Source organism: Aegilops tauschii, chromosome 5 (genome assembly GCF_002575655.3).
Source record: "Aegilops tauschii subsp. strangulata cultivar AL8/78 chromosome 5, Aet v6.0, whole genome shotgun sequence".
Taxonomy (NCBI): Eukaryota; Viridiplantae; Streptophyta; class Magnoliopsida; order Poales; family Poaceae; genus Aegilops; species Aegilops tauschii.
This window is the reverse complement of record NC_053039.3, coordinates 20,519,190-20,542,055: the sequence shown is the minus strand read 5'-3', so window position 1 is coordinate 20,542,055 and position 22,866 is coordinate 20,519,190.

The window sequence follows — 22,866 nt, the reverse complement described above, 5'->3', positions numbered from 1 at the left end:
ACGAATTGAACATTCTACAGGAACTTAACATGGCAAAACAAGGCATGGCAGTATTCTACTAAATACATATGACAAAAATCCCTTACTGACCATAAGACAAAAAGGACCAGAAGATATGATGGCAACCATGTAAACATAGCAAGTTTCGTTACCAGGTTTCAGACTTAGCAGAAAACAGAGCATGGCAGAAACAATAATATGAAGGCATCTTGGTGAGCTTGATGCACTCACCACAAGGCAATGCATGACAAAACAAGCATACCTACAGCAAGATGGCATGTTTATGGAGCTATCCATTGCAAGAATAAATACATAGCATGTATGGAACAACTACAACAAGCTTGGCAAAATTGCATATCATGCTAAGAATCTGCCAGAAGTATTTTATAGCAAAAGTAGAGCAAGGTTGAGTCATTCTATGGCACTCCATAATTGTAAACAAGGTCAGGAATGGATCAATTACAACAGTATATACAAAACATCCTTACTGAACATCTCCAAAATATGCATGGATCTGTCTGTAGCATCAAGTTTACATGGCAACAAAATAACAGCAGACAAAGACTCAGTAAATTTACCAAGTCCCTGAAATCAGAAACATTACGGAGCCTAGTTTGCATGCTTGTGCTAGTCACCATAGAGTTCACAAAAATACATGGCATACCCCCTTGAAGAGATTGCATGGCATACAACAAAACACATGTAGAGCTCATGCCCATAAGATGCACAGATTAAATGCAACAAAAATAACAAATCTCCAAGTTCTGCTAAGTAACAGCAGATAACATCAACTAGCACTTGCACCAGAGATTTGGGCATCAAGATGGACTCAAATGAACATGGTGCAATGGGACAAAATGAAGAGCATCACGAGACGAACAATTCGATATATTACACGCGCGAAACGGAGCTATATGCAGAGAGTTATGATGCAATGAACATGTCAATATACTGTGAAGATAAAAGACTTGGAGAATTTTCGGGATACGAGAAAAGTCAAACTCCGGCGTTTGACCAGATCGGATCGGGCTAGGGTTCGAAGGCGCGGCAGACGGAGTTTGCGGGGCAGCCGGAGCTCGGCCGGAGGGAGAGCGACGACGGCCGGTGGGGGAGAAGAGGAGGACGCCGGGCTCGGGCGGAGGCGGCGCGGTGGCGCGGCGGAGTGGCGCCGGCGGGCGACGGCGTCGAGGCGGAGAGGGCGCGAGGGCGGCGCGGTGGCACGGCGGCGAGGCGGCGAGGGCGGCGGCGCGCGGGCGCTGGCGGAGACGGGCCGGCGGGGGCGGCGTACGGGCCCGGCGGCCGCGGGCGCGCGGTAGCCGGGGCCACGTGTCGGGCGGCGGCTGGCTGCGGGAGGCGGCGGCTCCGTCCGGCGCGGGACATACACGTCCGGCGCGGGACGGGCACGTCCGGTGGCGGCGGGGGAATTTTGTTAGGGTTTCACCTGCGAAAAATTTCGGGAGGGATGCAAATATATAGGTAGAGGGAGCTAGGAGCATCACTCTTGCATCAGAGATTTGGGCATCAAGATGGACTCAAATGAACATACTGCAATGAAATAAAATGAAGAGCATCACGAGACGAACAATTCGATATATTTCACGCGCGAATAGGAGCTATATGCATAGAGTTATGATGCAATGAACATGTCAATATACTGTGAAGATAAAAGACTTAAAGAATTTTCGGGATACGAGAAAAGTCAACCTCCGGCGTTTGACCAGATCGGATCGGGCTAGGGTTCGAAGGCGCGGCGGCCGGAGTTTGCGGGGCAGCCGGAGCTCTGCCGGAGGGAGAGGGACGGCGGCCGGTGGGGGAGAATAGGGGGACGCCGGGCTCGGGCGGAGGCGGTGCGGTGGCGCGGCGGCGTGGCGCCGGCGGGCGACGGCGGCGAGGCGGCGAGGGCGCGAGAGCGGCGCGGTGGCGCGTCTGCGGCGGCGCGGTGGTGCGGCGGCGAGGCGGCGAGGGTGTGAGGGCGGCGACGGCGTGGCGCCGGCGGGCGACGGCGGCGAGGCGGCGAGGGCGCGAGGGCGGCGGCGCGCGGAAGTGGGCGGAGACTGGCCGGCGGGGGCGGCGTACGGACCCAGCGGGCCGCGGGCGCGCGCGGTAGCCGGGGCCACGTGTCGGGCGGCGGCTGGCTGCGGGCGGCAGCGGCTCCGTCCGGCGCGGGACGGGCACGTCCGGTGGCGGCGGGGGAATTTTGCTAGGGTTTCATCTGCGAAATATTTTGGGAGGGATGCAAATATAGAGGTAGAGGGAGCTAGGAGGCTCCAAATGAGGTGCGGTTTTCGCCCACACGATCGTGATCGAACGACCTAGAGCATGGAAGAGAGTTTGGTGGGTTTTGGGTGGTTTAGAGAGGGGGTTTTGCTGCAACACACAGAAGGCATCTGCGGTTACCCGGTTAACCGTTGGAGTACCAAACGACCTCCAAATGGAACGAAACTTGACCGGTGGTCTCCCGGTGGTATACTAGGGCCACTTGACAAGCCTCGGTCCATTCCGAGAACGTTTGATACCCGCTCACGAAAGAAAACAAGAGGGGTGCCCCGGGGGAGGTGGGAGCGCCGGATTGCAAAACGGACAACGGGGAAAATGCTCAGATGCCTGAGACGAACACGTATGCAAATGCAATGCACATGATGACATGATATGAGATGCATGACATGACCAAAATGCAAAACGAAAAACAAAACCCAACCACGAAGGGAATATCAAAACACATAGCCGAAAATGGCAAGAGTTGGAGTTACAAATATGGAAAGTTACATCCGAGGTGTTACAGTGTGACCTTCGCCTTCGACACAGTGATTCTTGACGGGCAAACCAACAACAGGGTCTCCGGTGCCTACTAGATAAGTCTCACAGAAAGAGATGCACTCTTTGGTCAGATGTCCCTGGGCTATGCTTCCATCTGGCCGGGACATGTTACGAACAAATCCTTTGGTGACGCAATTCAGCCTCTCGAACGACATCATGTTGTGCAGGAATGTCGGCCCTAGGTCGATGATGTCGTCCACGACGTGGACACATAGATGCACCATGACATCAAAGAACGCCGGCGGGAAGTCCACCTCTAGATCATTCAGTATGACAACGATCTCTTCCTGTAGCCTATGGACTTGCTTCACACTGATCGACTTTCGAGAGATGGCATCAAAAAAGTGGCATAGGTCAGTAAGCATCTAATGCACATGTGTGTCCATAATCCCTCTAAGTGCAACCGTGAGTAACTGCGTCATCATCACATGACAGTCATGAGACTTCATCCCACTGAACCTTTTTTTCTTAGTGACTAGATATCTGCTTATCTTCCCACAGTATCCAGAACTAACTTTGATTCCAGCAAGGCACTTGAACAATTGATCGACCTACTTCGGGTCTAAGGTGAAGCAAGAGGGGGGGCACTACTGTTCTTCCTTCTTGTTTACTTTTTTGCCCCTATCTTCCGTCACCGTCTCGGTCTCGGTCTCCTCTGACGACCTTTTACCGGGCATTTGAAGATCTTTCCTGATATTCAAAAATTCCAGGTCTTTTCTTGCCTTCGGCCCTTACTTGGTCCTCTCCGGCATGTTCATCAATGTTCCAAGAAAACTCTCAAGGATATTTTTTGTGATATGCATTTGATCAAGGCTATGAGGCGTGTCGAGTATGGGCCAGTATTCCAAGTTCCAGAAAACAGAACTCGTTCCATACCTTCAGCAGGGGCTCTGGCGCCTTTTTATTCGTCTTTCCCCGCGAGGGGCACTCCTCCCAGTTCTTCAATAACTTATATATTTCTGCACCGCTACGCTTACGTGGAGGACCTCGATGCTCGCCCTTACCATTGAATAGATCTCCACGCTTTCTCCACGGGTCATCCTTCTCGAGCCATCTTCGATGCCCCATGTAAACGATTTTCGAACACAAGCCATCTTTGATAGCTGCAGAGAAGTTGTATCATCCAAGCTCCCATATCTCTTCGACCCTTCCGTAATATCTTTAATTACATTCCCGGTCATGGCTTCCATCGTCACCCCTGAGTTTTGGTCATCACTGTTTATATCTTTCTCCTCCGTGTAGAACGTGTATCCATTGATATCGTATGCTTGATAAGTCGCGAGGTTGGTCGAGGGGCCATGTGCTAAGGCATACATGAGCATTCCGTTCGGACAACCCTCTTCCGGGGATTAGCCAGAACTCGCTCTTTGAACCAACGCGAGAAAGTGGAGTTGTGCTCTCCAATGACTTCAGCGTCCGTCCTGTGCACCCCACGGTCACGGTACTTCTTTGCGATGGTCTCTTTGTGTAGTGTCACGAAATCTTCTAGCACATCTAGGTGTTGTAGCACCACTAAGTTTGCCCTGTCAAGGTCATTTTGTCGGCCCGAGTGTAACACAGTCACATCCCTATGACCGTTGGTGTGACCTTCGCCTTCGAGATTTCCACAGTGCTTGTTGACGGGCAAACCAACAACAGGGTCTCCGGTGCCTACTAGATAACTCTCACAGAAAGAGATGCACTCTTTGGTCAGATATCCCTGGGCTATGCTTCCATCTGGGCGGGACATGTTACGAACGAATCCTTTGGTGACGCCATTCAGCCTCTCGAACGGCATCATGTTGTGCAGGAATGTCGGCCCTAGGTCGATGATATCGTCCACGATGTGGACACATAGATGCACCATGACATCAAAGAACGCCGGCGGGAAGTACATCTCTAGCTCATTCAGTATGACAACGATCTCTTCCTCTAGCCTATGGAGTTGCTTCACACTGATCGACTTTCGAGAGATAGCATCAAAAAGTGGCATAGGTCTGTAAGCATCTCACGCACATGTGTGTCCATAATCCCTCTAATTACAACCGGGAGTAACTGCGTCATCATCACATGACAGTCGTGAGACTTCATCCCACTGAACCTTTTTTTCTTAATGACTAGATATCTACTTATCTTCCCACAGTATCCAAAACTAACTTTGATTCCGGCAAGGCACTTGAACAATTGCTCGACCTACTTCGGATCTAAGGTGAAGCAAGAGGGGGGGCAATATTGTTCTACCTTCGTGTTTAGTTTTTTGCCCCTATCTTCCGTCTCCGTCTCCGTCTCCTCTGACGACCTTTTACCGAGCATTTGGAGATCTTTCCTGATTTTCAAAAGTTCCAAGTCTTTTCATGCCTTCGGCCCATCCTTGGTCCCCTCCGACTTGTTCATCAATGTTCCAAGCAAACTCTCAAGGATATTTTCTGTGAGGTGCATTTGATCAAGGCTATGAGGCGTGTCGAGTATGGGCCAGTATTCCATGTCCCAGAAAACAGATCCCGTCTTCCATACCTTCAGCAGGGGCTCCGGCACCTTTTTATTCGTCTTTCCCCGCGAGGGGCACTCTTCCCAGTTCTTCAATAACTTATATATTTCTGCACCGCTACGCTTACGTGGAGGACCTCGATGCTCAGCCTTACCATTGATTAGATCTCCACGCTTTCTCCACGGGTCATCCTTCTCGAGCCATCTTCGATGCCCCATGTAAACGATTTTCGAAGACCCGCCATCTTTCGATAGCTGCAGAGAAGTTGTATCATCCAAGCTCCCATATCTCTTCGACCCTTCCGTAATATCTTTCAATTACATTCCCGGTCATGGCTTCCATCGTCACCACTGAGTTTTGATCATCACTGTTTATATCTTTCTCCTCCGTGTAGAACGTGTATCCGTTGATATCGTATGTTTGATAAGTCGTGAGGTTGGTCGAGGGGCCATGTGCTAAGGCGTATATGAGCATTCCGTTCGGAAAACCCTCTTCCGGGGGATTAGCCAGAACTCGCTCTTTGAACCAACGCAACAAAGAGGAGTTGTGCTCTCTAATAACTTCAGCGTCCGTCCTGTGCACCCCACGGTCACGGTACTTCTTTGCGATGGTCTCTTTGTGCAGTGTCACAAAATCTTCTAACACATCTAGGTGTTGTAGCACTACTAAGTTTGCCCTGTCAAGGTCATTTTGTCAGCCCGAGTGTAACACATTCACATCCCTATGACCGTTGGTGTGACCTTCGCCTTTGAGCTTTCCACAGTGCTTGTTGACGGGCAAACCAACAACAGGGTCTCCGGTGCCTACTAGATAACTCTCACAGAAAGGGATGCACTCTTTGGTCAGATATCCCTGCGCTATGCTTCCATCTGGCCGGGACATGTTACGAACGAATCCTTTGGTGACGTCATTCAGCCTCTCGAACGGCATCATGTTGTGCAGGAATGTCGTCCCTAGGTCGATGATGTCGTCCACGATGTGGACACATAGATGCACCATGACATAAAAAGAACGCCGGCGGGAAGTACATCTCTAGCTCATTCAGTATGACAACGATCTCTTCCTGTAGCCTATGGAGTTGCTTCACACTGATCGACTTTCAAGAGATAGCATCAAAAAGTGGCATAGGTCAGTAAGCATCTCACGCAGATGTGTGTGCATAATTCCTCTAAGTGCAACCGGGAGTAACTACATCATCATCACATGACAGTCGTGAGACTTCATCCCACTGAACCTTTTTTTCTTAGTGACCAGATATCTGCTTATCTTCCCACAGTATCCAGAACTAACTTTGATTCCGGCAATGCACTTGAACAATTGATCGACCTACTTCGGATCTAAGGTGAAGCAAGAGGGGGGGGTCAATATTGTTCTTCCTTCTGGTTTACTTTTTTGCCCCTATCTTCCGTCTCCGCCTCGGTCTCGCTCTCCTCTGACGACCTTTTACCGCGCATTTGGAGATCTTTCCTGATATTCAAAAATTCCAAGTCTTTTCTTGCCTTTGGCCCATCCTTGGTCCTCTCCCGCATGTTCATCAATGTTCCAAGAAAACTCTCAAGGATATTTTTTGTGATATGCATTTGATTAAGGCTATGAGGCGTGTCGAGTATGGGCCAGTATTCCAAGTCCCAGAAAACAGATCTCGTCTTCCATACCTTCAGCAGGGGCTCTGGCGCCTTTTGATTCGTCTTTCCCCGCGAGGGGCACTCTTCCCAGTTCTTCAATAACTTATATATTTCTACACCGCTACGCTTACGTGGAGGACCTCGATGCTCAGCCTTACCATTGAATAGATCTCCACGGTTTCTCCACGGGTCATCCTTCTCGAGCCATCTTCGATGCCCCATGTAAACGATTTTCGAAGACCCAGCATCTTTCGATAGCTGCAGAGAAGTTGTATCATCCAAGCTCCCATATCTCTTCGACCCTTCCGTAATATCTTTCAATTACATTCCCGGTCATGGCTTCCATCGTCACCCCTGAGTTTTGGTCATCACTGTTTATATCTTTCTCCTCCGTGTAGATCATGTATCTGTTGATACCGTATGCTTGATAAGTCGCGAGGTTGGTCGAGGGGCCATGTGCTAAGGCGTATATAGCATTCTGTTCGGACAACCCTCTTCCGGGGGATTAGCCAGAACTCGCTCTTTGAACCAACGCAAGAAAGTGGAGTTGTGCTCTCTAATAACTTCAGCGACCGTCCTGTGCACCCCACGGTCACGGTAATTCTTTGCGATGGTCTCTTCGTGCATTGTCACGAAATCTTCTAGCACATCTAGGTGTTGTAGCACTACTAAGTTTGCCCTGTCAAGGTCATTTTGTCGGCCCGAGTGTAACACAATCACATCCCTATGACCGTTGATGTGACCTTCGCCATCGAGCTTTCCACAGTGCTTGTTGACGGGCAAACCAACAACAGGGTCGCCATTCAGCCTCTCGAACGGCATCAGGTTGTGCAGGAATGTCGGCCCTAGGTCAATGATGTCGTCCATGATGTGGACACATAGATGCACCATGACATCAAAGAACGCCGGCGGGAAGTACATCTCTAGCTCATTCAGTATGACAACGATCTCTTCCTGTAGCCTATGGAGTTGCTTCACACTGATCGACTTTCGAGAGATAGGATCAAAAAAGTGGCATAGGTCAGTAAGCATCTCATGCACATGTATGTCCATAACCCCTCTAAGTGCAACCGGGAGTAACTGCGTCATCATCACATGTCAGTCGTGAGACTTCATCCCACTGAACCTTTTTTTCTTAGTGATGAGATATCTGCTTATCTTCCCACAGTATCTAGAACTAACTTTGATTCCGGCAAGACACTTGAACAATTGATCGACCTACTTCGGATCTAAGGTGAAGCAAGAGGGGGGGGGGCAATATTCTTCTTCCTTCTTGTGTACTTTTTTGCCCATATCTTCCGTCTCTGTCTCCGTCTCGGTCTCCTGTGACGACCTTTTACCGGGCATTTGGAGATCTTTCCTGATATTCAAAAATTCCAAGTCTTTTCTTGCCTTCGGCCCATCCTTGGTCCTCTCTGGCTTGTTCATCAATGTTCCAAGCAAACTCTCAAGGATATTTTTTGTGATATGCATTTGATCAAGGCTATGAGGCGTGTCGAGTATGGGCCAGTATTCCAAGTCCCAGAAAACAGATCTCGTCTTCCATACCATCAGCAGGGGCTCCGGCGCCTTTTTATTCGTCTTTCCCCGCGAGGGGCACTCTTCCCAGTTCTTCAATAACTTATATATTTCTGCACCGCTACGCTTACGTGGAGGACCTCGATTCTCAGCCTTACCATTGAATAGATCTCCACGCTTTCTCCACGGGACATCCTTCTCGAGCCATCTTCGATGCCCCATGTAAATGATTTTCAAAGACCCGCCATCTTTCGATAGCTGCAGAGAAGTTGTATCATCCATGCACCTCGTGCATCCGCAATATCCGTGGTACACCTGGCCGGAGAGATAGCCGTAACCGAGATAGTCCTGCACGGTCATGATCAGCGCGGCTCTCATGTAGAAATACTCTCCTTTGCTTGCATCCCATGTCTTGGCCGGCGTTGTCCATAAGGTATGTAGCTCCTCTTCCAGTAACCCGAGATACAAATTTATATCATTTCCCGGTTGTCTCGGCCCTTGAATAAGCATAGCCATGTGTATGTATTTTTCCTTCATGCACAACCAGGGGGAGGTTGTACATCCATAAAAACACGGGCCGTGTGCTATGATTGGTGTTCTGGTTGCCAAATGGATTCATGCCATCACTACTAGTGTAAGTGCATCTAGTGCCACCCCTAGTTGGTTTTGGAGTATTGTCGACAAACCTGGTTGAGGGACTAATGTGTTTGTGAGAATTGCAGGATAACACAGGTAGTAGTCCCTCATTGAGTCGGTTTACCTACCGGAGATGACCCCTAAAAATGTATGAAGACATTCAAGACAATGGTGGTATGTGAAGATATTCACATTGAAGACTATGACAAGAGAAGGCATTGCGTGAAGACTATGGAGCACGAAGACTTAGTTGTTTCGTTGTTTCCTTTTCTTCTTTGTCGAGTCGTAGGAACCACCGTACTGTTAAGTGGGGTCCGAGTGAAGAAAGTCAGAGTGACTGAAGTGATGCTCAACCAAAATCCTATGTGTTCGAGCGAAGACAATGAGAGGAAATCTTATTCAGAGCTGGATGAGTCAGCTTTACTTGTAGCCTAAGTAAAGTTGCTGCGTGTGTTTGAAATCTGACCGTTGGAACACGTGACAGTTCCTTAGTGACCCAGGGTCATTTCGGACAAATTAGGTCGGGTTGCTTAGTGGCTATAAATAGCCCACCCCCTACACCATAAATTGGTGGCTGCTCAGAGTTAGTGCACGACTTTTTTCGTTTGAGAGCAACCCACCTCCGAAGCTTTTGAGAGAGAGAAATCCTTGCGAGGACAAATCCCAAACACCGAGAGCCAAAGAGTGTTAGTCATCACTGAAGTCTTTCTGTCCGCGTGACCTGAAGACTTGTTACACTTGAGGGCTGTGAATCGAATAGCCGGTTAGGCGTCGCGTTCTGAGCATCCAAGAGTCATTGTGGATCACCGATGAACGAAGTCTGTGAAGGTTTGGAAGTCTACCTTGAAGACTTACCAGAGTGATTGGGCGAGGACTGGGTGTCCTTAGCTCAAGGGGAATAAGGTGAAGACGCGGTCTTCTGAGTTGAATCTCAGCCTCCCTAACCAGACGTACAGTTGTCACAGCAACTGGAACTGGTCCAACAAATCATGTGTCCTCAACAAGTGACTGGTTCTATCCTCTCCCTCTCCTTACTTACAGTTCGTCTTCGTGAAGTCATTGCCTATTTGCTTTACCTATTTGTCTTCACTGTGTGACTACTATCGTTGTTTGGCTTCATACCATCTTCCATCCTGATCCTTACTACCTAGCTGCTATTAGTCTTCGTGCTTTCACTTCATTGCATACTTGACTATGGGTTGCTTAGTGTAGTTTACCTTCTGCTACATATCAATAGGTTCATTTCTATTGTTTGTCTTCGATACTCTCATGTTTTGAAGACTTTCATAAAAATCGCCTATTCACCCCCCCTCTAGTCGATAACTAGCACTTTCAATTGGTATCAGAGCAAGGTTCTCCCTTGTTCTCTGTGATTCAGTTTAACCACCTGGAGTTTTAGCTATGTCGACTGCAGGGATAATCAAAGTCTCCGCTGCTTGCCCCGTCTTTGACGGAACTGAATATCCCTACTGGAAGAATAAGATGCGCATGCATCTTGAAGCAATTGATGTCGACCTCTGGTATGTCATCAAGAATGGCGTTCCCAAGACTGGTGAAGGTGTCACCCCTGCTGATGTCAAGAAGTTCATTCAACTGGATTCTACTGCCAAGAACATCATCTGTGGTCATCCGACCAAAGGACAGTATGGGCGTGTGAGTGCTCTGGAAACGCGAAGCTAGTCTGGGACTGGCTCTCCAGGGTCAACGAAGGCGTCTCAACCGAGAGAGATCAAAGGATCAGTGTTCTCTGCAACCTCTTCAACCGCTTCAAGAGAAACGACAATGAGAATGTCCAGCTCACGTTTGATCGGCTCACTGACATCAGAAATGAGCTTCGTGCTCTCGGCGCCACTGAGATCACCAAGCATGAAATCGTCAAGACACTACTGAGATCACTTGACAGCTCGTTCGACACCCTTGCCCTCATGAAACAAGAACGCCCTGACTTCAAGACACTCGATCCGTCTGATATACTTGAGAGGCTCAACACACATCAATTCCAGCTATCTGTGAAAAGAGATATCTATGGTCCCAACTACGGCCGAACTCGTGCTTTGAAGGCAAAAGCTGTTTCCTCATCTGACGAAGAATCTGACTGCAGTTCTGATGATCCTAAAGACATTGGAAAGGAACCTGCTATGCTTGTGAAGAAGTTCCAGAAGTTCACTAAGAAGAAGGGTTCAGAAAGTCTTCACGATGTAGCTCAAGAAATGATGAAGCTTCCACTCATGACTACAAGAAGAGAACATGTCACAAGTGCAAGAAACCTGGACACTACATCTCTGAGTGTCCACAGTGGGACAATGAGAACAACAAGAAGAAGAAGAGCAAAGAATATGATTCTGATGACAAGAAGAAGAAGAGATCCTCAAAGTCTTCTTCCAAGTCCTGATCCAAGTCTTCATCTCATAAGAAGAGCTCATCTCGCAAGGCTCGTGCTTTTGTCGGCAAGGAGATGGATTCAGAGGAGGTGTCTGCTTCTGAGGAGGCGGAGGTGGAGTCTGAGGAGGAGTCTGACCCTGGCGTTGCAAGTCTGGCTCTAGCTACAGCCTACGTTGCCAAGTCCATCTTCAACACTGAAGACAATGGCTCCTTTACCAACGCTGAAGCTAATGACAAGGACGACTCTGCTCCCACCTACTGCTTCATGGCACGTGGTGCCAAGGTAAAATCACGCGATGCTTACTTTCAAACATCTAGTGAAGATGACTCTGATTGTGAATCCAAACCCTGCTACAAAACAGTTGCGAAAATTGCAACTGAACAACAGAAAGCTATGGAACATACTCAAAAACTGTTAGATAAAAGCGATGACCTGTTGGATGCTGAAATGACCCGTTCTCAGTCCTTAATTGAAGACATAAAAAATCTTCATGTTAAGTACCAGGAACTTGAAAGTCGTCATGAAACGCTCTCAACAACTCATGAAAAGCTCTCCTATGATTATCTTCAAAGGAAGCAAGAGCTTGAGAAATTGAGAGCGGCTCATGAAGATCTTCAAAAAGAGAATGAGTCACTTCACGCTCAACAGATCAGTTCCGCTTAGGAAGGATTTGAACCACCATGTCTAAAATGCTTTCAGTGTGATAACGCTACTTCTGTTGCTGAATGTTCTACTGCTGCTACTGTTGCAATATCTTCAACTGCTGATGTGGTAACTAACCCCTCTGCTGAGGATACCACCACTATTGCTGATGAAAATGCTAGGTTGAAGACATTGCTTGAAACAGGGATGTACAAAAGTCTCAAAGGGCATCAGACACTGTGCGATGTCCTCAAAAAGCAGATTCTGAACCGAAAACCCTAGGAAAGAGGGTGTTGGGTTCAAGAGGAAAATGAATGTTGATGGCTCCTACTGGAAGCTTAAGCAGTACCCCAAAACCACATGGGTTGCTGCAAAGGGACCTTCAGTGGATCCATCCACCTTATCTGGCTTCACCTGTGCTAACCCTATTATCATTGATGAATCCTTTGATGCAAACTATAAACTGTTTAAGAATCAGAATGGTGAAGTGTTTGCCAGATATTTTGGTACTAACTGCAGGCATGGGCCACCTATGAAGAAGATCTGGGTTCCCAAAAGTTCTCTTGAGAATCTTCCCGTGAATGTCATCATGACACCACCTGGGAAGAAGACAAATCCCACACCAAAGGCTTCATATGGTCCAATGGCTTCATACTGATACAGGACTCAACTGAGTCACCCTAACGACAATGTTTTGCAGGAAAACCATACTCAGACTTATGAATATGAGCATGTGTCTTCAAACCGCTATGTTCATAAAACTAAGAACTTTTCTGCTTATTCATATGAGTATCATTCTTCTCCTGCAAGGCTATTTGTTAAGGCTCCAAAGCCGAAGTTCTCAGATGCTGCACTTAGACTCATTGCTTCTTAGCCACCCCTGAAGATGTGGGTGGTTAAGAAGAATTAAATTTCTTTTGCAGGGAAAGGTCTCCAGCCGGAAATCAAAGGCGTCTGATGCTATTGCTGGGGACCTAAAACATCTTGTAGGACGCAAGATCAAATGCCCAAATGGTCTCACTATGTATTTTGTTCCAGAATCATTTGCCAATCATCCTATCAATCCTAATCTTCATCTGAGCTTTGATAATCCTCTATCCCCCTAACTGTACTGTAGGGTATGACACCTCATGCTTCATAACGGATTGTGGACAGCGGATACACTAATCATATGACTGGTGATCGAAGTCTTCTCATGGACTCAAGCTTACGTCCATCTGACAAGAGTCACATCACATTTGCTGACACTGGTAAAAGCAAGGTATTGAGTCTAGGTAGAGTTGCAATCTCAAAGGATCAACACATGGATAAAGTGATGCTTTTTGAATCCCTTGGTTTGAACTTAATGTCTATCTCAATGCTTTGTGACTTGAACATGATTGTGATATTTGGAAAATATCGTTGCCTTGTACTAATGGAATCTGACAAGTCTCTAGTCTTTGAAGGGACCGGAAAGATGATCTGTACATGATAGATTTCTCAGCAGGGCCACAGCTTGCCATATGCCTTCTTGCAAAAGCTTCAGAGTGCTGGCTCTGGCATCGGAGGCTAGGGCATGCTGGCATGAGGAACTTACACACTCTCGCAAAGAAGAAGCAGGTCATAGGCACCGAGTGCGTCAAGTTCAAGAAGGATCACTTGTGCGGTGCCTGCGAAGCTGGAAAGATGACTAGGGCCAAGCATCCCTCGTAGACAATCATGATGACATCTCAACCATTCGAGCTGCTACACATGGACTTATTTGGCCCTACTCACTACTCTACTCTCACTACTACTACTGCTTGTCTCTATGGCTTCGTCATTGTTGATGATTATTCAAGATATACATGGGTGCATATAATTCTCTACAAGACTGAAGTGCAGGATGTCTTCAGATGCTTCGCCAACCGTGCCATGAACAACTATGGCGTCAAGATCAAGCATATCAGGAGTGACAACGGCACAGAGTTCAAGAACACCGGCCTCGACCTTTACTTGGATACATTGGGAATCACTCATGAGTTCTCCGCTCCGTACACACCTCAGCAGAATGGCATCATGGAGCGCAAGAACAGAACACTCATTGAGATGGCTCGGACGATGCTCGAAGAATACAAGACACCAAGAAAGTTCTGGCCTGAAGCTATTGATACTGCATGCCATGTCATCAACCGTGTTTATCTTCACAAGCTTCTGAAGAAAACATCCTATGAACTCCTCACTGGTAAGAAGCCAAATGTCAGTTACTTCAGAGTATTTGGTGCTAGGTGCTGGATCAAGGATCCACATCACACTTCAAAATTTGCACCGAAAGCACATGAAGGTTTTATGCTTGGTTACGGAAAGGATTCACAGTCCTACAGAGTCTTCAACCTCTTTCACTATAAAGTGGTTGAACCTGTAGATGTGTGGTTCGATGAGACTAACGGCTCGCAAAGAGAGCACCTGCCAAATGTGCTAGATGAAGTTCCACCTAGTGAATCCATCAAGCTAATGGGAACTGGAGAAATCATACCGACTGATGCACAGCCTGAAGAGGAACTTATCATTTCTGCACCTAATCAACCTGAAGACAATGCTCAGCCTAAAGACAATCCTCCTAACGATGACAATGATCAGCAAGAGCAAAATCTTCGTCCAGTTCATCCTCGAGTTGCAAATGAAGTACAGATTGAGAAGATAATTGACAGCATCAATGTGCCTGGTCCACTCACTTGTTCAAGAGCAACACAGCTAGCAAATTTCTGTGGGCACTTTGGATTTGTCTCAATATCTGAACCCAAGAAAGTTGCTGAAGCCTTCATGGAACCTGAATGGATTCAAGCTATGCAAGAAGAGCTTCAACAGTTCAAGCTGAACAATGTCTGGGAACTTGTCAAGCGTCCTGACCCCCGCAAGCACAACATAATAGGCACAAAATGGATATATCGCAACAAACAAGATGAGCATGGTCAAGTTGTCAGAAATAAGGCTCGTCTTGTTGCTCAAGGATACACTCAAATTGAAGGGATTGACTTTGATGAAACATTTGCTCCTGTGGCTAGCTTGAAGCTATTCGCATACTGCTAGCCTATGCTAACCATCACAACATCTTGCTGTATCAAATGGATGTGAAGAGTGCATTTCTCAACGGCACGATTGAAGAAGAAGTGTATGTCGCACAACCTCCTGGCTTTGAAGATCCAAAACATCCTGATATGGTGTACAAGCTAAACAAGGCACCGTATGGCCTCAAACAAGCCCCTTGCGCTTGGTATGACACGCTCAAAGACTTCCTGAAGAGCAAAGGCTTCAAACCTGGTTCCCTGGATCCCACACTCTTTACGAAGACATATGATGGTGAACTGTTTGTGTGCCAAATATACGTGGATGACATTATCTTCGGCTGCACCAACCAGAAATACAGTGATGAATTGGGACACATGATGCAAGAGCAATATCAAATGTCAATGATGGGTGAGCTGAAGTTTTTCCTTGGTCTTCAAATCTGTCAACAAAGAAATGGCATCTTCATATCTCAAGAGAAATACCTCAAATATTGTGTGAAGAAGTTTGGAATGCAAGACTGCAAAAGGTTACACGACGCCAATGCCAACCAAGAGTCATCTGGGTCCTGACGTCAATGGTAAAGAGTTTGATCAAAAGGTATACTGCTCCATGATTGGTTCTTTACTTTATTTATGTGCATCTAGGCCACATATTATGCTTAGTGTTTGCATGTGTGCTCGATTCCAAGCGGAACCAAAGGAATCGCATCACTTAGCTGTGAAGTGAATTCTTCGATATTTGGCTTACACCCCAACATTAGGATTATGGTATCAAAAGGGCTCAGAGTTTGATCTAGTTGGATTCTCGGATGCTGATTGGTGGATCGCAAGTCTACATCAGGCACATGTCACTTTCTGGGACGATCACTTGTCTGTTGGTCTTCAAAGAAGCAGAACTGTGTATCACTCTCCACTGCTGAATCTGAATACATTGCTGCTGGATCTTGCTGAGCTCAGCTTCTATGGATGAAGCAAACTCTCAAGGACTATGGCATCTATCTGAAACAAGTACCACTCTAATGCGATAACGAAAGCGCCATCAAGATTGCCAACAACCCAGTTCAGCACTCGAAGACAAAGCACATTGAAATTCGTCATCACTTTCTCAGAGATCATGTCATGAAGGAAGATATTGATATCATACACGTCAACACTGAAGACCAACTGGCAGATATCTTCACAAAGCCCTTGGATGAGAAAAGGTTCTGCAAGTTACGGTGTGAGCTAAATATCTTGGAATCCTCAAATGTCCTGTGATCAGGCACACATCCTAACACTCATGCATGTTGATGACTTCGATGTGCAACACACGAAGTAAAGTATATCTTGAATCAATGAAGACTTACATTCTAAGTGTGAATACATTAACACGGAATTTGACTTCAGAGCGCCACGATAATTGTGCGCCGTGTCTGGGTCTAATACGTCCTATAGGGTTGGTAACGCCACCACCAAATTCTTCTGTTTGAAGTGTTTTTCTCATGGCGTTACATTTGCTATGTCTTCGCATTTGGTTTGTCTTCAATTTCAACTTGTCCTCATGATTATCTTCACTATGTTGATTTGGTTGCATTCTGATATATACGTATATTAGTGTTCTGTCCTCTACAACATTCACTTATAGCTATGTCTTCTCGTTTGAATCTTTTGAACTAATGAATGTGATCGGACCCTAACCTCTCTATGCTTCCTACCTCAAACTCTGTCTATCCAAATCATATGCATTCTGTTGAAACTGTCGAATGTCTTCTCTGCGTCCTTGTCAGCAGAAGATACAGAGACAAACATTAAATATGTTTTAAATGTTCAACTCTTATTGCCTGAACCCGGAGAAGCCGGAACAACCATCCGACAGTCCAGGCGGGCGTGGGAACGTGAGACAATTCCAAATGTGTTGCATGTTCGCCACGTGTCCCTCAGATGTGAACCGCCAGGGGCACCTGCGTAATTGCGCTGTGTCGTCCCCTTTCCCTATAAATACATGTCCAATCGCGGTCAAAATCCTTCTTCCACCTCGACAAACCCTAGGGCCACCGCTAGCTCTCGACGACGCCGGCGACGAAGCGCTTAGCTGCCGCGACCTCACCGACGCCGTCTTCACCCCGGCCGCGGACATCATCTTCTCCACCGCCGCCGTAGGTGTCCTCCATCGCCAAGTTAGGGCACGGAAGATCGAACTGCTCGGCCTCATCTTCTACTCCGTCTAGCAGTTCATCGTGTGGTAAATTAAAACCCTCTTTTTACCGTCTTTTTGATCCTATAGATTCATCCTTTCTACCAAAAGTGGTTTCTGCGTCCACGAATTTGGATCTATCATGTCTGCATCTCATATAATGCCTAGTATATACACTTATGCTTCACACATAGTTAGATTCCTCACTTGTACTTATTCTTGGATTCGTACAAATCTGGAACCAACTCTCAACATATAAGTGAATGTCTTTGCGCTATGAGGTCAATGTCTTCTAAACTGATTTATCTTCAAAATCTTCTGAGAATACATATGACCTCTTCCCCTTCCCTCGCATCTCTAATGATGTCACAGGTAGATGTCCGTGGGAGAATCCCTTGGTTCTCATAGTCTGCATTCTTTTGCAGAATTCTTACAGCATCACATCAACTCTCCCGAAGCCAGTTCCTGTCTGACCAGCAGACGGAAGCCCTTCACAGTGTTGAATCCATTCAGTCCGAACTTCATGGCAACCGAGAAGTCTGCAAGGAAGAAGGGTGGCAGACAGCACCATGGGAACACCTCAAGAGATTTGCCTCCTGACCTCTATGAGCTGTACAAGACAGATCCAGAGGAGGACTACAATCATCGAAAAAGCCAAATCCAGTGGATTCGAAGATATTGGGTAGAACAATGGTACAAGTACAGGTTCGTGACCCTGGAATATGCTGAGAAGAATGCCATCAAGCGACCATGGGGAGACATTTTGTACAAAAATCTTCCACCAGGTCCAGAGCTGAAGCCATTGAACAAGGCTTCTACCCTTGCATGGTCCGTGGACCACAGCCTGAAGATGCCGACCCATCTTCATTGCTATGGTGTCGTGACGACAATCTGTTCAAGCGCAACTTCCAGTTTGCCAAGAACTCTGCCAAAGAAAACAAGAAGTCGCGGGGATTAGACTTCAATCCAGGCCCCTCTGCTCCTCGTGCCGATGGCACACCCGAAACTGAACCCAATCTTTATTGGGCCCTTCTACAACCTAGAGGGTCTCATCACTCATATTATGGTTCAAGGGACAGCCGTGGATGAGCCTGCAGACGACGCTGATTCTGACGAAGCGCCTACACCACCGAAGCCAAAGAAGCTGAACAAACCTAAAGCTTCGAAGCCTTCCCCTGCACCAAACGCTTCGCGAGTGAAGCCTCTGGTCACTGCTCCTCCTGCACCAAGTGTGCAGTCTGAAGATCTCTCACGCGTCTCCAACACCGAGAAGAAGAACAAGAAGCCTATGCACACCACTGGTTCAGTTCTGACCCCTGCTGCTGTTCTGAGGAACGAGAATGACGCCATTGATCTGTCAAGTGACGACGATCTTGCTGATGACGCTCTTGAACAGCTGATAAAGAGCAAGCAAGATGCGGAAATCTTCAATGATTTGCCTCTCTATGAAGTGGAAGTATTGAACAACTTCATTGATGAGTGGTTTGACACCCCCAATCTCAGCTTTGACGATCTACAACTTCCCATTGGCCTGAGCGTCTCCTTCCATGGCGCCATTGCTCCTGAGATGGCTCTTGCACAGAAAATTGTTGAGCTGAAGCACAAGACCGATTATGAAAAGGCTCAGTTCAAGAAGCACATGGCCAAGCTCAGCGTGACAGACGTCCAAAACTTCAAGGTCATGCTGCATGAGCTCAAGGAAGCGTTTCACAAGAAACGTGATGAAGCCAAAGGTTCTCGTGAGTGGATGAAGATACTTGCTGCCAAGTGTGTTCAAGCTTACAATGAAGCTAAGAAGCGCAAGGCACTTGGGCGTCCTGGCATCGACCCTAAGATGGTTGCCAAGCAGAAGAAGAAGCCATCTGTGGACCAAACTGAACCATCCAGGCGGGAAGAACTTCGCATTGTCTTCCCAGCCAGTATGACAGGCGTGAAGCCTAAGGTCCCCACAGTGGCTTCAGAGCTTCAGAAGAGAAGGGCAGCTGAAGCCAAGGCCAGAAAGCGCAAGACCAAGAACACCACTGATGATGCTCCACCCACCAAGAAGCGCAAGACCAAGAAGAGAGATCGGTCTGCTCCCACAGAGCCCCTTGTAGTCGAGCCGATTTCTGTTGCTCGTCCTGAATCTGCACAACAAGAACGTCGAATGATAGTTCATGAGCCTGCTTCCACGGAGGCTCCTGAGGCTGAAGACATTCCAGCTGTTGACCCCACCGCAGCTGAAGACATTGGTCATCAAGACAATGTTGAAGATGATGAAGTCCTTCCTCAGATCGAGCACAACGTGGTATCATCGCCTGTTCTTATGAACATCGAACTCATCAGCATTGGTCGTCCATTGACGCCAATGAAGGAAATATGCCCTAGAGGCAATAACAAAGTAATTATTTATTTCCTTATTTCATGATAAATGTTTATTATTCATGCTAGAATTGTATTAACCGGAAACATAATACATGTGTGAGTACACAGACAAACAGAGTGTCACTAGTATGCCTCTACTTGACTAGCTCATTGATCAAAGATGGTTATGTTTCCTAGCCATAGACATGAGTTGTCATTTGATTAACAGGATCACATCATTAGGAGAATGATGTGATTGACTTGACCCATTCTGTTAGCTTAGCACTCGATTGTTTAGTATGTTGCTATTGCTTTCTTCATGACTTATACATGTTCCTATGACTATGAGATTATGCAACTCCCGTTTACCGGAGGAACACTTTGTGTGCTACCAAACGTCACAACGTAACTGGGTGATTATAAAGGTGCTCTACAGGTGTCTCCAAAGGTACTTGTTGGGTTGGCGTATTTCGAGATTAGGATTTGTCACTCCGATTGTCGGAGAGGTATCTCTGGGCCCTCTCGGTAATGCACATCACTCAAGCCTTGCAAGCATTGCAACTAATGAGTTAGTTGTGGGATGATGTATTACGGAACGAGTAAAGAGATTTGCCGGTAACGAGATTGAACTAGGTATTGAGATACCGACGATCGAATCTCGGGCAAGTAACATACCGATGACAAAGGGAACAACGTATGTTCTTATGCGGTCTGACTGATAAAGATCTTCGTAGAATATGTGGGAGCCAATATTAGCATCCAGGTTCTGCTATTGGTTATTGACCGGAGACGTCTCTCGGTCATGTCTGCATAGTTCTCGAACCCGTAGAGTCCGCACGCTTAAAGTTCGATGACGGTTATATTATGAGTTTATGTGTTTTGATGTACCAAAGGTAGTTCGGAGTCCCGGATGAGATCGGGGACATGTCGAGGAGTCTCGAAATGGTCGAGACGTAAAGATCGATATATTGGACGACTATATTCGGACATCGGAAAGGTTCCGAGTGATTCGGGTATTTTTCGGAGTGCCGGGGAGTTACGGGAATACGGGAAGGAAGTATTGGGCCTTAATGGGCCTTAGTGGGAAGGAGAGGCAGCAGCCAGGAGGTGGCGCGCGCCCCTCCCAAGCCCAGCAGAATTGGACAAGGGGTTTGGGGCGCGGCCCCCCTCTGCCTTCCTTCTCCTCTTCCCCCCTTTCCCCCCTTCTCCTAGTTGGACTGGGAAAGGAGGAAACCTACTCCAACTAGGAGTAGGAATCCTACTCCCTTGGCGCGCCCCTCCTAGGGCCGGCCTCCTCCTCCCTTGCTCCTTTCTATACGGGGGCAGGGGGCACCCCAGAGACACAACAATTGATCGTTTGATCTTTTAGCCGTGTGCGGTACCCCCCTCCACCATAGTCCACCTCGGTAATATTGTAGCGGTGCTTAGGCGAAGCCCTGTGTCGGTAGAACATCATCATCGTCACCACGCCGTCATGCTGACGAAACTCTCCCTCAACACTCGGCTGGATCGGAGTTCGAGGGACGTCATCTGGCTGAACGTGTGCTGAACTCGGAGGTGTCGTGCGTTCGGTACTTGATCGGTCAGATCGTGAAGACGTACGACTACATCAACCGCGTTGTGCTAACGCTTCCGCTTTCGGTCTACGAGGGTATGTGGACAACACTCTCCCCTCTCGTTGCTATGCATCACCATGATCTTGCGTGTGCGTAGGATTTTTTTTCAAATTACTACGTTCCCCAACTGTGGCATCCGAGCCTGGTTTTATGCGTAGATGTCATATGCACGAGTAGAACACAAGTGAGTTGTGGGCGATACAAGTCATACTGCTTACTAGCATGTCATACTTTGGTTCGGCGGTATTGTTGGATGAAGCGGCCCGGACCGACATTACGCGTACGCTTACGCGAGACTGGTTCTACCGACGTGCTTTGCACACAGGTGGCTGGCGGGTGTCAGTTTCTCCAACTTTAGTTGAACCGAGTGTGGCTACGCCCGGTCCTTGAGAAGGTTAAAACATCACTAACTTGACGAACTATCGTTGTGGTTTTGATGCGTAGGTAAGAACGGTTCTTGCTCAGCCCGTAGCAGCCACGTAAAACTTGCAACAACAAAGTAGAGGACGTCTAACTTGTTTTTGCAGGGTATGTTGTGATGTGATATGGTCAAGACGTGATGAGATATAAGTTGTTGTATAAGATGATCATGTTTTGTTGAAGTTATCGGCAACTGGCAAAAGCCTTATGGTTGTCTCTTTATTGCATAAGATGCAAGCGCCAAATAATTGCTTTACTTTATCGCTATGCGATAGCAATAGTTGAAAGAGCAATAGTTGGCGAGACGACCATGTGACGACACATTGATATAGATCAAGATGATGGAGATCATGGTGTCATGCCGGTGACGATGGAAATCATGACGATGCTTTGGAGATGGAGATCAAAGGCACAAGATGATGATGGCCATATCATGTCACATATTTTGATTGCATGTGATGTTTATCTTTTATAAATCTTATTTTGCTTAGTTCGACGGTAGCTTTATAAGATGATGTGACACCCAAAATTTTTGGCCTTGTTTTGTTTATTAAAATATTGCCAGGAAATAAAACTTTTCCAATTGTCAAGTTTTACCTTTTGTGATATTGGATTTTTGCCTCTAGTGGGAGAAACCTTCAAAGGTATTGTTGGAACTGATTTCTCTCTAAAATAAAACAATTATTTATTCAGTGGATTCAAATGTTGCAAGATTTATTTATTCAAAAAGCTTTCTTTCTTTAAAATGATTCCTTTTGCATTTGGGGCCTATTTGCACTACAACCTCTTGACAAATGCTTTTAAAAATTCCACCAAAATTTGGGGATGTCATGTGATGTTTCCACATCACTTTTATGCAAAGATACCTTCTGGCCATTGGAGATTTTGAGCCCTACACCAATTTTTCCAATCTGGTCCAGTAGGCACTTTTGCACTACAACCCATTTAAATATTTCTTCAAAAATTCTTCCAAGTGTTTGGAGATGACAGTGGATGCATACAATTCATCTTCAAGCAAAAAAACCAAGGATGTTCTTTGAAAAATTTGAGTGGATCAACCTCTTTTGCATTCTGGTCCAATTTGATGATTTGTACAGCAAACTTAATTTTCTTTGCTCTAGCAACCCTGAGCTTTCTCCTACTTGTAGCCCTCCCTACCAAACTCTTAAGTCCAGGAGATTGGGCTCATTGGAGATTTTG